The sequence below is a fragment of the Mirounga angustirostris genome, unplaced genomic scaffold, assembly GCF_029215605.1.
Source record: "Mirounga angustirostris isolate CCGP_5_RB_7025 unplaced genomic scaffold, mMirAng1.0.hap1 SCAF_4, whole genome shotgun sequence".
Lineage (NCBI taxonomy): Eukaryota > Metazoa > Chordata > Mammalia > Carnivora > Phocidae > Mirounga > Mirounga angustirostris.
In genome coordinates this window covers 188,116,000-188,130,441 of record NW_026991712.1, presented here as the reverse complement: position 1 = coordinate 188,130,441, position 14,442 = coordinate 188,116,000, and positions in this window count along the sequence as shown.

Here is a 14,442-nt window from a genome sequence, read left to right as displayed (position 1 = left end):
CCGAGGCAGTAAGGAGAAGCATCCCACGTGATTGGTGGGGCGCACGCGGCTTCCTCTGACTGCTCTGGATGTGGAGGTGGGGAGAAAACTTAGAGAAGCTGCCAGTGATGGATCAAGTCCCGGCCATTCTGGATTATTGTTTGACCTTCTGGGTTGATTCTCGCAGATTGTGGGTCAGGGGTCAGAGTCCTGTTTTTAGGTCTGGTCTGGCCTTGTCTGTATGTTCAGTCTCTGAAACAGACTGAGCCAGACAGATGCGCACGAGCACAGGTATAGGAAAGAACACGACTCATCAGTAAAGAAAACCACCCCAGACACATACACAACAAAATGCGGCCAAGCCCTGCCCACCACCACGGGGTTCTGGGAGAGGCGAGCGGCAGGGAGGCAGGGAAGGGGCTGGGGTGGGGAGAGAGGCAGGGGGAGCTCTCGGGTGATGGAAGTGCTCCCTCATGATTGTGGTTACACAGCTACATGTTGGTGGAAGACTCAGCTAACCCTATACTTTGAAGGGAGGTCTTATTACAGGGACGCTGTACCTCAATTAACTTGACTCTCTGAAAACAATGTGTCCCGCTCACCCCCACCTGGAGGCATGGGTCCACCAAGTTCCAAGTCCCTAGACTGCTCAGGCTGGCAAGGGCTTGTCCCTACCCAGTGCCGCATGCCCTTGAGGAGCCCTTCCCCCACAGCACCCGGGCCGGAGTGGGGGTGGGGGGGCCCTAGCTTAGCAGAGGGCCAGCTCGGGGGCTCCCAGCCTCGCTTGGCCACAGGCATTGGGGTGAGCCCACCCTTCACCCCTTAGCTGCCCAAGCCCCGCCTGGAAGCACCTAGTGCAGAGCTTACAAGCACAGACTTCCAGCTGAAACCCTCCGCACAGAGTTTAAAAATGCCAGGAGCAGGACTGCAGGCTGGTTATGACAGCATCTGTGTGCAGGAAGTGAATAAAAACATGCACGAGGTGGATACCTACCAACCTCAGAGGAGGCAGAGAAGGCCGTGGGGGAAGGGCCGGGGAGGGGCTTCCATCTTCTCTGCAATGACTTGTAGACACTTTCAGGTCATGTAAAGGCATCAGGTCATGTACCAAAGAGATGGAGAGAGAGAAATAGTTCTCCTTCCTTTCCAAAAGGCATGCTTTTTCTGGATTTTTCTTGCCCCGCCGTCCTGGCGAGGACCAACAGGGAAGAGAAGCAGGGAGAGTGGACCTCTTTGCCTCGGTCCAGAACCCCAGGAGAGCGTTGTCCATTTCTCGCCATGGGGCACGATGCCAGCAGTAGGTGCCTGTATCCGGATGACAACGTCCCCTGCTGTCCCCACAGCACCCAGACATTTATCATCATGAAGTACTGGGTTGGGTCAAAAGCTTTATCTTTAATTTACAAGTGTCCATCTTTAAGTGACATTATACCACTTTGCATAAAATATCTGACCTTTGCAAGAGTGTAAGTCTATTCTCTCCCCCTTCTTTTGGGCTATTATTTTATTCCACATGTGTTATAAATTCCATGATGCGCTGTCGTTACTCTTGCTTTAAATAGCTTAGAGAATTTTTTAAAATACATAGGAGAAAAAAGTCTCTCAGGTGTGTTCCCATGTTTACAGTTCCCAATGGGTTTCTATTGCTTATGAAGACCCAGATTTACTTCTCTCATCATTTCCTTTTGGCCCAAAACACTTCCTTTGAAATTTCTTATAGTGCAAGTCTGTTGGTGATGAAGTCTCTCACCTTTTGTTTTAAAATGTCTTGATTTCACTTGGCAGCTTGGAAGGATAGCTTCATCAGAACCAGACATCTTGGAGAACAGTTTTAACACGTTAGAGATGGAGTTCCAGTTCTCCAGGCTCACGGGCTTTCCGAAGAGAAGTCAGACTATGAGGCACCATGGTGGGGCTTTCTTTGTATTCATGCTGCTTTGAGGTCATTGAGCTCTTTGATCTGGGGGCTTGAGGGTTTTCTCACACTTGGAACATTTTTGGCCATTACTTTGTAAAAAATGTTCTCCCCCTCAACCTCTTTGGGCCTCTGATTCCACATCTTGTTAGACTGTTTGATATCACCCCCAGATCAGCAGGGCTCTACCTTCTTTTTCCAGGCTTTGTTGTCTCTGTGCTTCATTTTGGATAATTCCTGTCATCCAACCTTGAAGTTCATGGGTCTTCTCTTCTGCAGTGTCTAACCTGCTGCTAATCCCAGCTAGTATATTGTTTTTCATTTTCATATATTGTATATTTTTGTCTTTAGAATTTCTCATTTGATTCAGTATCATACTTTCTCTTTTGACTATATTCACCGTACATTTCTTTTTTGATTTTGTGCATGGCTTCCTTTAAATCCTTGGATATAGTTATGATAGTTTTAAGTGCCTTCCCTGCGAATTCTATCATTGTGTCATTTCTGGGTCTGTGTCTGTTGACTGCTTTTTCTCTTGGTTATAGGTTACATGCTGTTGCTTCTTCACATGTCCAGTTATATTTTACCGGATGCTGGAGGCTGTAAATGCTAAATTGTTGAAATCCTAGATTCTTGTTTTTAAGAATGTTGGGTTTTGTGCCAACAGGGTGTTAAGTGATGGTGGCGAGCAGCTGGTCTTTACAAGGCTTACTGCAAAGTTCATCAGGCCAGGCACAGAGCAGCCTTTTCTCTGCACTCTGCGGTGAGCTTAGCCCCACACCTGAGACACTGCTTTTGGTCCCCCATCAAATGCCCTGGGTGGCCACAAGGGTCCTTCATTCTGGGTGGCTGGCATTTAAGTGTCCCTGGGCCTGGGTGGACACTGGGAGCTGTTTGCCCTGGTAGTTGCTCTTTTCCTGGCATCCTGGGACCTCACTCTGCACATGCACAGAGTAGCATTTCTGGAGGGCTTCTGGAGCTCCATATCTGCACTGCTGCCCACAGAGCCCTGTCCCTCCAGCTGCCCTGAAGCCCATGTCTGCCCCCCCAGCTCAGTGAGACCATCATGATCCACCTCTTGGAAGAAAGCCAGGCAGCCATGGGGCTCTCCTGATTTGCCTTTTTCTCCCAAGAGCCACTGTCCTCCCTGTCTGTCATCCAATGTCTAGTAGAGTTGCTTTTTGCAGTTTCTGTTCAGTTTTCTCGTTGATTATGGTGGGAGCTGTTTCATTGCAGCCAAAATGTCTATAATGTTTGAAATTCTCAATTGAAGTCAAATACACACATTTTTTTTTCTAATTCCTACTTCTTTGGAAACCTGAAATCATCCCTATTTACTACACAGGGGCTGGGGCTTTGGTGTCAGACAGACCTGGGTTCTCACCCAGGCTGGGCCACTCACGAGCCAAGGGACAATGAGCAAGCCCTCACCTCTCGGTTACATGGGACTGGATACACACACCTTGGGGAGTTTCTGTAAGAATTCAGTGAAATGATGTACACCGTAGGTGCTTCACAGAAAGTAATGACCATCTGCTCTTTAGGGTACAAGGAGGAGTGACCATGTGCCTCCTGAGCTGAGCTGCTCAGCAAGGCCACACTGGTGGGCCTGAGAGGCAGCCAGGCCCCACTTGGCAACCCAGGCCCCACACAGCCCCCTCACCCATCTGTGGACCCCACCTACCCAGCACAGAGGAGCCTCTGTCCTCAGGCCCACTCACAGCCACAGCCTCATCTGAGACCAAAGAGACCTTTCCAAGCTGCCCGCCAGCTGGATGAGGCACCCACAGGACCCTGCAGTGAGGGGATAGGTCAGCCCAGTGCCAGGACTGGAGAAGAAAGGAGGCGGTTGCACCCCTTCCTCCACCCAGCACATTCCCTGTGGCCCCCAGGGAGGGAGGGGAGCAAGCAATGGGCACAGTCCCCTTGGCCCTGGAAAGGGAGAGGGACACACCCGGCAGCCTTGTCTTCAGCCCTGGACATTGGGATGGTCAGGCCAACAGGCCTCCTAGGGGGCTGCTGGCCCCAGGGCACGGCCTCTCAGGGCTGCGGTCCAGGGGCTGAGCAAAAGTTTGGAAGACTCAACGCAGGCCCTACAGGAGCACAGGATCCCCTCCAGCCACAGGAAAGGGGCTCCTGCAGACGACGGGCACCGACTTCTCAGAGGAAATGCTGGACAGCCATGGGGCAGGGGATCCACATCCTCCCCTTGCTGGGGATGCTGCACGGGGAAGGGCCCTCCCTTAGCGAGCACCAAGCACACGGCTGACCCCCAAATTACCCTCCTAAGGTAAACATGGGTGTGCAGGCTCCAGTCCTGGGACCCTGGCTCTAGGAGCTAAGGCAGCCTACAGCCTCCGGCCATGGCCCAGGCCTGGGGCCCAGTGATGGGACAGTGGTGTCACCCCGAGGCACTCAAGGTTCAGGGTGGGGGAACAAGGGGCCACACAGCAGCTGCTCTTGCTTGCCTCTGCCTTTCAGTTCTCAAGGCTGAAAATCTCCTCGGGCTGGGAGGGAGGCTGCGGGGCGTGCAGGACAAGCTCTGGACGGTTGCACGGGTGGATGTCTTCACAGTGACCCCCAGCCCCTTCCAGGCCCACTGCACGGAGCTCTGTGAGACCAGGGCATGCTGACCACCATCCTGCAGACACACACATGAGTGTGTGTCCCAGGGGAGAAGGAAGATCTGGGAAATAGGCGAGCAACGCAGGGGACTCCTCAGAGGGCAGAGCAGGTCTGAGGGACAATGAGACAGGGATGGGGCCGCTTCATGGGCTCCCTGGGCATCTTCAAACCGCAGAAATGGATCCTGGCATGTCTGGAGGCTGGAGATCTGAGAGCAAGGTGGCCGCAGGGCCACGCTCCCTCTGGGGCTCTAGCGCAGGGTCCTTGCTGGTCTCCTCCAGCCTCTGGTGCTGCTAGCCGTCCTCATGTCCCTTGGCGGTCACTCCACGTCACCCCAGCCTCCACCTCTGTCGTCACTGGGCCTTCTGTGTCTAAATTTCCCTCTTTTTATAAGGACACTGGCCACAGGATTTAGGGCTTGGCCTAATCCAGTATGACCTTGTATTACTTATATCTGCAAAGACCTTATTTCCAAATAAGAGCACATCTCAGATGCTGGGGCTAGGATGTTAACATATTTGTGGAGGGGCCTCAGTGCAAAACCCCCCAGGGAACCAAGACACTGAGTTGGTGAGGGGTGTTTTCCTTCCTCTGTGGGGTGGTGAGCAAAGGCCTGGTTGAGAGAGTGACCTGGGGGCAAAGGTGTACAGGACAGGGGGGGCTCCATGAAGACCTGGGGGAAGACTGTCCCAGGCAGAGACCATGGCATGTGCAAAGGCCCTGAGCTTCGGGGGCCAAACACACTTTTTTGCACCCCGGGGTCCTTATTTTTGATGTTGGGGCCCCTGCAGAGGATACTCATAGGGTTCCATGAGATGAAGAGCCTTCTCTCTCTGCCCGGGGCAGGGCCAGCCCAGAGGCCGGAGGCAAGGAAGGAGGGCCACCATCTCTGTCCTAACCTGGCCCCACGCACTCACGGTCTCGGCCACAGGGTGCAGAGACTTCCAGAGACTCACCCCTGCTGGCAGCCCTGGGGTCCTGCTCTCCACCACCTATGACCCTGGGACCTCTGCGTTACCTCCATGGTCATCATTAACCCCCCCCCCCCCCCGCCACGTACGGCTGAGACAGCGGGGGCTCAGAGAGACCAAGCCACTCACTCCAGGCCCCCTAGCCCCAGCCACACACTGAGCCAGCTGGACACAGGGAGATGCCCCCCCCAGAGTCTGCCAGTTCTGTGGCAGAGCCAGTCTCGGGGTGCTGGACGACCGGGGCGGGAAGGGCTGGGGTGGGGACCAACCCTGCAGTGACCAGGCCGAGTTCTGAAAGCAGGTTTTATAGGTTTTATAGGAAAGCATCGAGTGGGGGTCGGGCACCCACGGGGCCTGGCCTCTCCAAGGGTGCCCTGCCCCACTGCTCCCCTTCGCGCCACGGGGCCTTGTGGGCGCAGAACCCCAGATGGCCTCTGGAGGGCAGCAGCTCCCCACCTTTCCCTGGAGCTGCCCAAAAGCTGTCCGTCCACCCGGTTGGCTCAGACATGAGCACCCCCTCCCCAACACACACACACACACAGGTTGTACTGATGGCCCTATTGGGCACTTTCCTGCCCAGGTGGCCACTGCATGCTGGCGTGTGCTACCCGACTCCCTGTTGCAGGGCAGACACGGGGGGGGGGGGGGGACGCTGGGCCAGGATTGGGCAGGCCACCGGTGTGCTGGGCAGGACCGCCTTCAAACCACGACGCCCAGGAAAATGTCGGGCCGGCCCTGGGAGGCCGTGGCACCCCCTGCTGGTACAGAGCAGCAAGCGCCCACAGCTGCTGGCCCTGGAGAGGTAGGCGCCAGGAGAGGCTGGGCCTGTGCCCCCAGGCTAGGTGGTGCCCTGCGGGCTGGCACGCCCCTGCACCTTGCCCACCGCACCAAGGCCTAGGGTCAACAAAGGGACCAAGGTGGTCTGAAGGCTCACCCAAATGCACAGCCCCGTCAGTAGGTCCTGATGAAATCGTGCTGGGTGGCCCAGAGGCGGATCACTCAGCATCTCTGGGGCTGAGTGCCAGGATCTCAGAGCACATCAGTGACTCACCAGGCCCTAGCTGAGCACCTGCTGCATATAAGGCCAAGGCTCTGTGCTGTGGGATGGACACATGTAAGAGCTGCAGCAGGGAGAGGCTGTATTAACAGAAGTATAGCATCCGGAAGAGTGGAGGTGAGTGTTTCCCCATTTTCTTATGCTGGCATGGTACTGGGTTCTGTTCAGAAGACCACATTTTGAGAAGGATTTTGGCACATTTTGAAGTCTCTTAGGGGAACATGCCAGGATGATGAACAAACTGGATTCCATGTCATGTCAAGAAGGTCTAAAGAATGTGAGTAAGGCAGACAATGTGATAACCTGTATTGAGAGGTGGTGAGCTCCCCATCCTGAAAGTATTCAAGCGAAGGCAGGACGACACTAGCTTCCTTGGTCTGGGTTGGGGCTCAGGGTGTCCGTTTCAGCCCTCCACCCTGCCCTCTCCTCAGCTGCCAGAGGGGTCTTTCCACCAGAGCTGATCATTCTGCCCGTTTGCTTGAACCCTGAGTGGCTCCTTGCTGCTCTGAGGATAAAAGATAGACCCCCGCCCCCAGATGGCAAGGCCATGTGAGCCTCCCCCCATCCTGCTGCCTCTACCCCAGCCCCACAGCCGTCAGGCTGTCGTTCTGACCACACTGCCTCCCACCTCAGAACCTCTGCACCTGCTCTCACCCTGCCTGACACTCCTCCGTCCTCTTTCTTCAGGAGAACGCCGCTCGTCCCCCAGGTCTCAGGTCTTCTAGCCCTTTTAGGGGCAGAACAGCGGTGCTGACGCCCCCCTCCCCACCCCACTAGCAGCAGTGAGCTCCATGAGGACAGAGACCACGTCTGACTTGCTCAGAGCTGTATCTCTGGTGCCGTGCTCCGAGGGAAAGGGGGAGGAAAGCAGGAAGGAGGAGGAGTCTTGATGCAGAAGAAGGCTGGGGCGTCAGCAAGAAGAGAGGTGACATTAGTCAGCTCTCACCAAGACATGCCACCATAACAAACACGCCCCTGCCCCAGGGGCTTCCCATAGTGGTGGTGGCTCCGCTCCACGTGCCTTCCCGTCCTGGGACTCCAGATGAAGGAGGAGTGGAGCAGGGACACGTCACTCTCAGAGGCCAAGACCCAGGGACTTGGTGCAAACACAGGACAGCTCCTGGAGCCTCAGCAGGCAGCTTGCCACCCGCCTCAACAGGGCAAGAGGACGCTCCTCGCACAGGGAGGGCCCCAGGTCCCCTGCGTGGGGCTGGGTTCTCCTGCAGAGCAGGAGCCTGAGAAGCGGTCATGCAGGCTTTCCCCTGGAAAGGTCGGGGGCCGCACAAGCAGAGTGTGAGCAAGAGGGGTGGGCTTCATGCGGAAGTTGAGGCCGCTGCCCTTGGTGGAAGAGGCCACTAGGAGCCACGGGCGGTTCCTGAGCAGGGGCATGCTGTGAGCGCACGCCGCTGTTGCCACCCTGGGCTGGTGTGGGGCTGGGAGTTGGGGATGCTGGGTGACAACAGGATGACAAGGATGGGTCCTGCCTGGCGGAAGGGCAGGCTGGCTCAGGATGGAAGCTGACCTGTCCCCGCCCCTGGCACCTCCTGCGCCACGGACCCTGATTCCTGAGCCGCCCCCCCCCCACCGTGGTGGGGCTGTGGCAGCCTCTGGCCAGGGCACCCACCATGGACAAGGCCTAGAAAGGCCAGGCTTGGAGTCCGCTGGACCACCTTCCTTTCCCAGCCTCAGGGGATGATGCTAACAACTGATGTGGAAAACAAAGGCAAAACAAATCTACAAAAAAATTTCCTTTGCAGCCCATTGACAAGCACTTGGGACAAGCAGGGTGACCTTCCTCCAGGAGCTGAGCTGCCTCCATGCTAATACTCTGCTGGAGGCAGAAGGCAACCTTAGCTTGACTTTAGCCTGACCTCCAGGATCCTGTAAAAATTCCTTTGGAAACTTCCTTTATCTCTATCGTCCTCCCCAAGATATGTGTTAGCAATCCTCCCCCAAGCCTATGGCCCGCTGATACACATCTGAAGGGCCTCATGACTGAGCGTTTACTAGACAGTAGTACACGACCTTTTCCTTTTTTTAAATTTTATTTTATTGAAATTCAGTTAATTAAGATACAGTGTATTATTAGTTTCAGATGCTGAGTTCAGTGATGCATCAGTTGCATATAACAGCCTGTGCTCATCACATCACGTGCCCTTCCCAGTGCCCATCCCCCAGTGGCCCCGTCCCCCCACCCCTCCCCCCTCCACCAACCCTCAGTTTGTTCCCTAGAGTTAAGCAGCGTCTCGTATGGTTTGTCTCCCACTCTGATTTCGGGAAACGACCTTCTCCTAACCTCAGCTAGCCCCATGAGGTCCTGGAAACCTTGCTTCCAAATTCCTTAGAGACTTACACTCTCCCTAACCCCCTCCCAACTTAAAAGTATATAATCAGCTCCTCCTTGGGACCCCAGTGCAACTCTTTCTGCCCACGGGTCCTGTCCCCATGCTTTCATAAAACCACCCTTTTTGCGCTGAAGAGGTTTCAAAGAATTCTTTCTTGACTGTTTGCTCCCGGACACCAACATTTCACATCCACCACCAGACCATAAAGGCAGCCAGAGTGCTTTGTGCCCCGCTGGGCCGCCTTCCGGCCGCCACTGTTCAAAGAATCCAGAAGTCGGGGCCTCTTCTGCCTAGAAAAGATCAGATTCCCGGCAGAGCTAGTCAGCTTCCCGGAGGGCTTCCTGGAGGAGGAGGCAGCCTAGCGAGGCCCGGAAGGAGCGTGGAAGCGGATTCGGGGTCACCGCCGGGCCAACCCCCGCCCCAAACCCGCAGGCCGCACGGCGGGCGGGGTGGGCGGTCCGGGGGCGGCCTCCCGAGGTGAGCCCGCCCGGGCAGCGGGTCACGTGAGCGCCGGCCGGCCGGCCAGGTGGGGCCGGTGACGCACGCAGCTCGGCCAGGTGTCCCGGGCGCGCGCGGCCGTCCGCTCCCGCCCGGCCCCCGCCCCGCCCGCCTGCGCGCCCACTTGGGCGCCCACCTGGCCGCACGGCCGCGCGCCGGCGCCTCCCGCGGGGCCGCGCAGGAGGTGGGGGCGGGACTGGGAGGGACCCGGCGGCGGCTCGGAGCGCGGCCCACAGCGGCCGCCCGGCGGGGCGCGGAGCCTGCAGGCCAGACCGGCCGCAGTCGCCGCCCGCTCGCCGCCACGTCCTCCGCCCCGCGGCACAGGTGAGCCTGGGGACAGGTGAGCGAGCTGGGGGCTGGGGAGGGCCCGGTGACGCTGGGGCGCCTTTCCTCCCCTGCGCTCCCCCCGCTCCCCCCGCGCTGCGCGGGTCGGCGAAACTTCGCGGCTCCGTCCCTTCGCCCGAGCTGCCCCGGGGACGGAGCCCGCAGGACCGGCGCGGCTGGACCCGGGGCGCGGACCCCCCCACGGCCTCGGGCATCCGCCGCCCGGCCCTGTCTTCCCTGGGGCCAGGGGCCCGCGTCCGCACCCTAGAGGGGACGCTTCTGTCGCGGGCTCTCCTGTGTAGACATCAGAGCGGGGAGACCCTTAGGGAGCCCCAGGACCTTTGAAAACGGGGGTCGGGAGGGGGAACAAAACCACGCTCCCCCAAAACTCTGGAGAATCTGCTGCCCAAATCCGCTTTGGCCTCAAGAGTTAGCAGCCCCCCAAATGAAGGCCCTCCCTCCAACAAACCAGAAACAAGCGCCTCCCCAACTATGGTGGATGTGGGGGGCAGACCCAGCGGCACCGGGTGTCCTGCTCACTCATAACTAATAAGGGTGGAAGGAGGGAGGAGTGTGGGGGCAGCTCCTGAGGGCCTTGGGCTCCTCTTACTGCTGACCAGCCTCCGTTACTGCATCTGGGAAGCAAGAATCCCTTTTGAGATTTGGGTGGACCTCAGCCCAGCACTGGGCTTGGGGGCATCTCTGCATCCGACCTGGAGCCCAGGAGAGCCTGACTCTTCTTCCCTCTGTCCTTGAGGTGACCAGTCGTCCCTTCCTGGTGTGGGGGCTCAGGGGACACCTGCAGAGTCTGACCCCACACCCCCGTGACCTAGTGTTTAGGGGTATGGCCCCCGGGTTCAAATCCTGGGTCCCTGTGAACTCAGGCAAGTTACAGAAGTCCTCTGGGCCCCAGTGTCCTCTGTAAAAAGGGGAGTAGTCCGAGTACGCATAGAGGGTACTGAGTCAGCTGCAGCTGAGCCTCTGCTCTGGATGCTCCCCGGACACTGCCGCGGGCCACAGGAACAGAACCTCTGCCCGGGCGGGCGGGTGAAAGGCGCTGCCCGGGGCTCCCCGGAGTCCTGGAGGGGGAGAGCGGCAGGAGGCAGGATCTTGGGGGTTCCCGGAAGAAGTGAGGTCTTCAGTCACTTGGACAGAGCCACCTGCAGAGTCAGAGGGAGCGAGCCGAGCAGAGGGCCCCCTCCCCACTCCTGTGTGGGAGACACCTATGCCGGGCGGGCTCTGGCTCCCAGGGCTCGTCTCCGACCCTGCGTGGACAGCTCTTCACCTGCGCTTGAGGCACTGAGGCAGGCAGGCCGGTGGCTTGCCGGGGGTCCCAGGCGCGCCGCCCGTGAGGACCGCCGTCTGTGTGCGGGATCTGGGATGGGCACAGCGGCTCACCGTGCATCCGGGGCCCAGAATTTTAGTTTCGGTTTCCAGATGGATGGCAGCTACTTGTCTTCTTCGCCCATGGCAGTTCCATGCGCGGGCGGCCACCCATGTGTAAGAGCGTCTTTATTTCTAGCGAGAATCCCTGCTCCCGCTCTCTGCTGACAGGCAGCCTGACCCCACCTGGTTTCCTCACCTGTCAGGGAACATAGCTACAGACACAGTGGGGAAAAAGCATTTGGAAGACACCTGCTGGGCACCTGGCCAGGCTACCTGTCGGAGTTGGGGCTCTTGATTTCCCATCTGGGGCTTCTTTGGGGAAACACCCTGCGTGTCAGCCAAGTCTGGGACGGGGGCCAGGTTTATGGGATTTCTGGACTGAGAGACAGGAGCCGGCGAGCAATGGGTGGGCCCTGGGGGTGGGGCGGGGAGCACGGCAGGCTGAGCCGGGAGGATGGGCTTCTCTGTGACTGTTCCCCGGGCCTGGAAGTCTCAGAACAAGAGGCCGCAGGAGACTGCTGCCCAGGGCAGGCAGAGCACGGCCCCTCGCTGTTGCCAGGCTGGGGGCGAGGCTGGGTGCGAGGCTGGGTGCGGCCAGATGGGTCTCCCTGCCCCCCACCGTGAACGGGGGGCCCTCTGGTCAGCAAAGCCAGGCCCTCCATCTTGGCACTCCAGACATTTGCTCCAGCAAGTTCTTTGTGGGGCGCCATGGTCCCCACCTACACACGCAGGGCCGGTAACTCAGCTCCAGCTGCGGCCTCCAAGAATGTCTCTGGACATTACCAAGTGTCCCTGGGCGGGGGGCACAAAGCTGCCCCAGCTAAGAGTCCCTGAGCCACCCCTGGCCGCCTTGCAAATGGAACCGTCTGCTGTGCGCTGAGTCACAACGCCAAATCCTGCCCCCAAATCCCGTGTGACTCTGAGGTTTGAGCTTGGCCCGGCAGAATTACCCGAGCACAAGACCATCATTGTGGCTCGAGTTAGCCTGAGCAAAGCCAGGGTCAGGCGGACGGTGCGGGAGAGGCCAAGCCCCACCAGGCGGGGTGGGGTCAGCCGGACCTAGAGGCCAGGGCAGAAGGACAGAGACCCCTCGGATGGGGTGATTTGGGTCCTGCTGGCTCTGGGAGCGGCTGTGGGCAGAGCCACAGGTCCAGGCCGGGCTGATCCCATCAGCAAGAGGCCTCCCAAGTCCCAGGAAGCTCTTCTGTTGGGAAGAACGAGGGAGCAGGGGGCACTGGGCTGCGAGGGGCCCCAGCAGGCCGGGCCAGGCTGCACCACAGCCAGGACGACGCCGAGTGCAGCTTCGGCCTGGCCCGGCTGCGTCAGGTCTCCTGGTCCTTCCCCGACTCGACCAGCTGTCTTTCTTCCGTGCCCCATTGCAAGTGCCCCTTTCCTGCCCTGCACATGTGGTAGAGGGAGATTCAGAGCCATGGATTGCAAGGACCCAACAGTGGACCGGCCTCCCCAGGACCCCCAAGCAGAAACAGCAGGAAGTCACCCCAACGAATCCGGAAGCCCCCGGTGATGCAGCCCTGGTGGTTTCTGCTGGCTGGAAGCTAAGTACCCGCATGGAACCCAGGGCCTCTGGAGGAGGATGAGGCACGAGGGCGAGGGCACCCGAGTAGGGCAAGTACCGTGATAGCCAGTGTTCATGCGTCAGTGTGGGGATCGAGCCCAACTCTGGGGCCAGGAGATGTGAACAGGACGACTGTCCCCACTCCCGAAGGACCCACAGACTCTCTGGGGAGACAGATGCACAGCACGCAGCCCTCGCTGCCCTGGGCATCTCTGGAGGAGCTTTGCGGGGCCGCCTGTGCTGGGGAGCAGCCCCACCCATGACCCGAGTCCGCAGGCTGTTGCCCAGACGGCGTGGCCGGCGTTTGCCCAGGGGCAGCTGAGAGGAGAGTCTGTGCCCTCGGCCCCTCCTTTGCACTGGCCCCCGGACACCCGGCGAAGGCCAGCAGCCAGCGAGGACACTGGAAGAGCCAGCCCGCCAAGGGAGAGGCCGCCGGGCGCAGGCGCTGGGAGGCTGGGGGCCCAAGGAGCCTGCGGGGCAGCAGCTCATGGGCGTGCGCACAGCCCCGCACACCGGCCTCCCGACGCATGGCCATCTTCTCTGCATAGTCCAAGCAGACAGCCCAGCAGGACCACCGGGCGTTTGAGGACAGCCTGGTGCCTTCAAGGGACGGCAGAGGCCCAGACGGATGAGGCAGGGACAGGCCAGGGACAGAAAGGAACTATAAGCATCATAGAACAGGATCAGGGTGCTCTGAGTGAAGAGCAGGCGACCGCAGCTTGCAGGACGGGGCAAACAATGCCGGTTTGGTGGAAAGGCTGGACCTTCCCACGGGAGGGCAGAGGGATGAGAGTGCAGGACGGGAGAGGCCAGGGTGCAGAGGTGACGCCAGGGGCTTGAGTGCCCACTCCAGGCTGCCCCTAAAAGAGGGGCTGGACAAAACAGGTGGAAGAAAGTATGGAATGTCACCGGCATACGCCCAGACCCTCCAGACCCGAGGACGGGGTTGGAAGCAGGCGCAAGTCCGTGGCTCAGAGAGTGAACTTGGAGCTGTCCCCGGGAGCACCAGAACTCCCCCGGAAAGGGAGAGCCACACGTCCGCAGGGCCGGGGAGAGCCTCAGGCCAAGTCTGGGGAGGCGAGGTCGGAGCCCGTAGGATGTCTCGCCGCAGTGGAACGCTAGACCAGAGAAGAGGCCTCCTCCATTCTGGAAGAAATCATCTCCCACGGGCTCTGATCTCAGCCAGTTACCAGCCCGAGGGACAAAGATCTCCCTCTCGTAGCCTGGGATAGATGGGGGGCTCCCGGAAAGGACCGGGATGGGGGTAGGGGCAGAGAAGGGGGGCCTGGGAGAGATGACAGGGTCTCTGGGAAAACCCGGAGCATATGGTCCAGGTGGACAAGGCAGGGACGCGGACCACAGGCGGGAGCGGGAAGGAGCAGGAGGAGAGCCGCGGGTAAACAAGAGGGAATTATTAACAGGGGAGGCCAGGCGCTGGCGTCCAGCCCTGCTGGCCGAGCTCCCTGAGCTAACGCAAACAGCCCCCGGGTACGACGTCGGGGCTGGAATCCCGTCCACGCGGCCGGGAGAGCGTGGCCGATGCCTGCCTGCCATTAGATGCTCTCCGAGGAGCAGAAGTCGGGAAAGCTGTGGAGGCTGGGGCGGCGGCCCATGGGGGACCTTTCATGATAGGCTCTTGGTGCTCCTTGAGTTTGGGACCCGTGTCCAGGGACCTCTGGTAAACCGAACGTGAGGAGGAAGACAACATGGGTGCTGGTGCGGGCGGAAGCCAAGAGCTGGCTCTGGTCCCGAGGCCCTGCAGAGCC